Here is a 6304-nt window from a genome sequence, read left to right as displayed (position 1 = left end):
CACAATTAGTAGTTTTCTAAAGTTCATAAAAAATTCATTGTAAGTCATAATTTAGTGATCCTGGACGTTTCAAAAAGGTCTTTTCGGTCTCTACAACTTTCTTGTTTCGTGTTTTTCAAGATAACATCGTTTTGGGGGTCAAAAAGAGTAATTTCAGTTCTGGTCAGATTTTGAGGTAAGTTTTCGATCGATCTTAATAGTATTTTCAAAATTATATGTTACGCGTTTATATTTGATTATCAAAATTTGGGCTATGTGATTATATATTTGAAAGTATGATGTGCTACATTATATGTATTGTTGTGTATATGTGTGATGTCTAGAAGATAATTTTGGATTTGTGATTTGTGCCATGGTTTGTGAAAATATCGAATAAGAACTTAGGACCACAGTCACCGGATTGTAGTGACAATTTTCAGAAAATTTAGGACCGTTATCACCGGGTTGTAGTGGTCGTGGCATATATTATGGATTTTGAATTATTGTTGTTTATGTGTTCTGTGTATCAAATAAGAATAATAATTTGTATCGAAAGTGTTTGTTTCGTATATCGTATCGTACAGATTATCGTATTATATGTGTATGTTACGTGGTCAACTAGTTGGATCGATTGTTTTCTTGCTGGGCTGTATAGCTCATTCTTACAATTTCAGGTTTCGTCTAAGATTCGAGTTGGTTAGTATTGGAGTTCGAGGACTTAGTGCTGGAGTAGATTGATTTTGGACTTCCGTTAGCTGCCCGTTTGTAATAGACACCTTTGTAATAGAATTTCGTATTATTAAATTGTATTTTGTATTAGTTTTGATTTAGATTTAATGGTCCAGAAGTGCGGGCTGTTACATTTATGCTCTCCCTTGCTTTCTTGTTGATAAAAACGTCTTTTTATCTTTATATATAAGCCCCAAGTGGACCTAGACTCTTAAATCATCAAATTCCACTTAAAACATGATTCTGTAACATTTTGGTGGGCGCGGGCGCTCTGAAACAGGCGCGGGCGCTTTGACACAGGCGGGCACGCTCTGTTTCAGCCAAACGGGCGCGGGCGCGCCAGACCTCTGTGATTTTCTGTAGTTTCTTCTTTTAGCTGTATCTTGAGTTCTACTCATCAGAATTGGGCGATTCAACAGCCCACGTGAAGATAATGAGATTATTTTTCATTTGAGGATGGTTCAGAAACTCCATTCCTGACCTATTATTAGCATAAAAACATTGTAAAACTCATTTCCTCCTTCTGACTAGTGCCCTGCAATGAATTAACACAAAAGCACATTAAAACTAGCACATACTTGAGTCCAAGATACCAAATTAAGCCAAAATAAAGCGTTCCAAGGGGATATAAATTCCACTTATCATACCCCCAAACTTAAATCGATGCTTGTCCTCAGGCATAAACAGACTCAACACTAAAAACAAAACAAACGCATGAATACAACTACGTGAAAATGCAACGATCCCCTCAGAATATTTATAACCAATCAATTAGCAATGTTTTTAAGAATGCAATTATTCGAAACAGAGTTCAACTAAATCCCACACATCAACTTACAAACCAGAAATGTGCGTGTGTGCGATACTTAACAAATATACTTCCAATATTAGATCAATAATCATATCCTATTTTTCGTCAAAACAATCACAAGTTTATAAATAGAATGAACGTTAAACACATAATGACTCACAACACCTTAATTTTACTAGAGTTATACGAGGATAATGTTATTATGATGAACACATAAACACAAATGCTTATTTGACCGTGCAATGAATGAGGTCCCAAAAGACTTATACAGTAATAGTACCCATGTAGCGAGTGTTAGGTTATCGGATCCCAGACTATAAAAACCTTAGGTCGCTAGGCACAAAGTCCCCTAGAACTTAATAGCTCGAGTATTAAAGAGCTCGCTCGTGATCAATTATGCATAACATATACTAACACATATTTTTTCTTTTCTTTTCTTTTTTTTTTCTTTCTATTTTTTTTTCTATTTTCTTTTTCAATTTCTGAATGAGCGCATTTTGCTCCATCTCATTCAACCCTAGACTACTCATAAAAATATGAGCCGACTACTAGCCAACTGACGCCTAGCTATATTCACAATAAGCAATGATATCCAAGTTTTTCTCCAGTTTAAAAAAATCAGGGTTAGTTTGTCATTACGGAAATATCACAAATTCTAAATATAACCAAGTGATTCAATTCCAACAAACAAACAAGTATGATCATGATCTAGTTCAAAAGCAACCTATATGACTTGTGAATGAATTTTGTTTCTGGGCATGAAATTAAATTTATTAGAACTTAAACATCCCTCTATTCGACATCACTACACTCAAATCAACACCAACTAATCAATCAGGAACGGCTCATCCTACGGTATCATGTTATATGCATGCAAATGCAACTAAATGGACTCACATACAAACACGAACAATTATGCAAGATAAAAATGCAAACAACTTTATAAACAAACAACTATATGAATAATCATGCAAAAATATGAAACTACTACTAAACATGCAATATGAATCTATATGGACACAACACACTACTAATCCTTACATTATCACCCCCAAACTTAAAATTTTTAATGTCCTCATTGAAGGTAACAATAAGGATACAAGGCTTACCTAGTTAGAGGGAGGATCACCCTCTTCGGGTGGAGGATCAGGTGGCCAATCAACCTCGACACCAGTGTCTCGAAAAATAGTACCGAGAGCGTGTGTCAAATCTTCAGCAAAACATCGGTGGATGTCATGGATGGCCTTAATATGCCGAATCAACCTTCTATACTGCGCATCACCAAGACCAAACCTATCAACTGTCTGTGATGCACGAGAGGGACCCTCTGTAAGGACGGGAGGAACCGACCGGTCATCTTTTAGATTATTATAGATATATTCTAATCCCTTGTCAGGGGGTGCACCTAAATATGCATAACTCAAATGATCTGGCTGCGTTTTGAGCCAAATGTAGGAGCTTCTTCAATAGACGGCTCGAGATGCTCCTGAGAAATTTTCAGCTCTACTAACCCAAGAAAATCGAATGGAATATCCAACTTCCTATTCCACAGAGGTGCATTCAAAACCTGCAGTTGCTCTGCTCTTTCTTCATCTTCAATAACTAATTCCCCTATTAAGAATCTCTCTAAGGTATCTGACTTTGGCAATTGCTCAAGCTCCGAATTCACGACAGAGTCGACCCGCTCTACTTTAAAGCACTCCTCTTTATCTGTGGGTAACTTTATTGCCTTGAACACATTAAAAATGACCTTCTTATCTTGAACCTTCATCGTAAGCTCTCCTTTTTGCACATCGATCATAGTTCGGCCTTTAGCCAAGAATGGTCTCCCCAAGATAATGGGAATCTTCTTATCTTCCTCGAAGTCGAGAATGACAAAATTGGCAGGAAAGATGAGTTTATCCACCTTGACCAAGTCATCCTCCACTATACCTCGTGGATAATTGATGGCCCGATCGGCTAACTGCAAGGACATGTTTATCGGTTTTGGCTCAGGCAAACCAAGTTTCTTGAAGACAGATAAGGGCATCAGATTGATGTTAGCTCCCAAGTCACATAAACACTTGTCGAAAGATAAGTTTCCAATAGTGCAAGGAATAGTGAAGCTTCCAGGATCTTTAAGCTTCAGAGGCAATATCGGTTGCAGCACAACACTGCACTCTTCCGTTTGAGCAACAGTTTCCAACACCTCAAGCCTCAACTTCCGAGATAGAATACCCTTTATGAACTTAGCATAGCTCGACATTCGTTCTAGATCTTCCACAAAAGGCATGTTAATGTGCAACTTCTTGAAAACCTCCAAAAATTTGGCAAACTGCTTGTCAAATTTCTGCTTCTTAAGCCTTTAGGATATGGAGGTGGCGGATAGACTTGTTTATCCTCTGTATTCTGCTCAGGAGTAGTGTTTTTAGCATAATTTTTCTTCGTTTCCGCTTCGCCATCCTTTTTCACAACTGAATCAACAATTTTTTCACATTCTGAAATTAGTAAGGGCGCGGGCGCGCCTGCGTTCTGGAATTTTTTTCAGAATCTTCGTCTTAATGATTTTGAGGGTTTACGACCTTTCCAGATCTCAAGGTGATTGCATTAATCTGTTCTTTGACTTCCCTCTTTCCTGGATTAGCTTCCGTATCACTCGGAAGAGTTCCTTGAGGTCGACTTAACAGTGCATTGGCAGTTTGCCCTATTTGGTTCTCCAGATTCTTGATTGAAACCGCTTGGCTTTTTCACATAAGCCTCAACTCCTCCAATTCATATTTTCCATTAACAGATGGACATGGACCTCCATGAGATTGTTGTTGCATCCCTTGTGGCTGAAACTGATGTCTCGGTGCAAACTGTTGCGAGAAACCAGGAGGATTGAATTGCTTATTTCCAAACTGTTGGTACGGCAGTTGCATTGTATTCTGATTATTGCTCTAGCTGAAGTTCGGATGATTATGGTTGTTAGGATGGTACGTGGCAGGAACTGGCTACTACAGCCTCTGAAAGTTGCTCACAAACTGAGCTGATTCACAAGATATAGCACAATGCTCTATAGCATTCACACCTGCACACAGCTCACAAACACTGGCTATCTGATTAACTCCATAGTTGGCCAGAGAATCGATTTTCATAGCTATCGCCTTTAGTTGAGCAGTGATAGCCGTAGCTGTATCCACCTCAATAACTCCTGCTACCTTGCCCTATGGAATTCTCTGGGTTGGGTTCTGATATTCATTCGCAGCCATCATCTCGATCAGCTCATAAGTTTCATCATAGCTTTTAGCCCATAGAGCTCCATTGATGCTGCATCAAGCATATGTCTCAACTGTGCTCCCAACCCATTATAGAAGCAATTTATCACCATCCAGTCGGGCATTCCATGATGTGGACATTTTCTCAGCATCTCCTTATAATGCTCCCAAGCTTCACATAGAGATTCCCCTGATTGCTGCACAAACCGAGTAAGAGCATTCCTGATTGCAGCTATCTTTGCCATAGGGAAGAATTTAGTAAGAAACTTTTGAGCAAGATCTTCCCAAGTAGCAATTGAACCAGCTGATAGAGAGTGTAACCGACCCTTGGCCATATCCCTTAAAGAGAATGGGAAAAGCCTCAATTTCACAGCATCTTCAGAGATATTGTTGAACATGAAAGTGTCACAGATCTCAATGAAGTCCTTAATATGCATGTTAGGATATTCTGTTGGAGCACCCCCAAACTGAACTGAGTTCTGGACCATCTGTATTGTGTCAGGCTTGATATCGAAGGTATTAGCCGTGATGGCTGGCCTGACAATGCTCGATTAAATATCCATGATCTTTGGTTGAGAATACTCTTTCAACGCTTTCGTTGTTGCTGCTGGATCTCCCATTGTAATGATTACTTCTTCTTCTTCACTTTCTTCTTCAACTTTATCAACTTCTTCAAGAACTTTTTCTTCCACTTCTTCAATAGTTTCCTTAAGAGATTGAGAACACGCTTTCTCGATTACCTGAAACACAAACAAGTAAACCATGAAAGTAAAAGAATCTGAGTCAGTGAACTTTAATGACCATTGATGTCAAGAACATAAAATAAAAATTAATACCGAGTCCCCGACAGCGGCGCCAAAAACTTGTTCGCACTAAAACACACGCAAAAATACACGCAAGCACACGTGATCGCAAGTAGTATAAGATATAAGTCAAGTTCGTACCCACAGAGACTGGTTTAAGTTAAGTTCAGATTTTGCACTTATGGAACAATGTATGATTATCGTTCACAGCTAAGATAAGTAGCAATTTTGATTTGGTTAATTACTTAAGAGATTATACTAGAAGCATTAACTAAGAGATTAAAAGTGAGTTTCTTATATGAGAATAAAACATTGGATTCTAACTTCATTAAATACTTCATTCAAAATTTATGTCTTTATCAATAGCATGCGATGGTGATGATAACTAATCAGATAATACGAAACTAGTATACGCTATCTTTCGATATACGTATACCCTACTACTAATTATCCACAATCAAGATAGAATCCAAATAGACACCAATTATGCTTAGACCCTATATGTCTATAAGATTTGAAAACATAATGGTTTAACGACAAGTTATCTATTATGATTACAAAGGGTGTGTAAGATGGTTTAAATTACCCACGAATTATGCATGTCAAATCATACATAAACCGATGCTAGCATGGAAAGTTCTAAATCTCTATATTCATTGTCGCTTCAATAGAGATGATTAAACAATCTTAGATGCTAGCTACGCATCAAAGACGAATAAGCACAACCAAACTAGGAAATCATAAAT

General features: G+C 37.9%; 1 non-coding gene across 1 annotated transcript; it reads left to right on the top strand.

Moving 5' to 3' along the window:
* Positions 1–4878: 4878 nt before the first annotated feature.
* Positions 4879–4985, top strand: LOC141663127 (small nucleolar RNA R71). The gene has a single exon (XR_012551212.1). It is a non-coding gene; the product is annotated as a small nucleolar RNA R71 (small nucleolar RNA).
* The last annotated feature ends 1319 nt before the right edge of the window (positions 4986–6304 follow it).

This window comes from Apium graveolens, chromosome 5 (assembly GCF_009905375.1).
Source record: "Apium graveolens cultivar Ventura chromosome 5, ASM990537v1, whole genome shotgun sequence".
Taxonomy (NCBI): Eukaryota; Viridiplantae; Streptophyta; class Magnoliopsida; order Apiales; family Apiaceae; genus Apium; species Apium graveolens.
The sequence above is the reverse complement of the archived record's forward strand: the minus strand, read 5'-3'. Positions and strand labels throughout refer to the sequence as shown.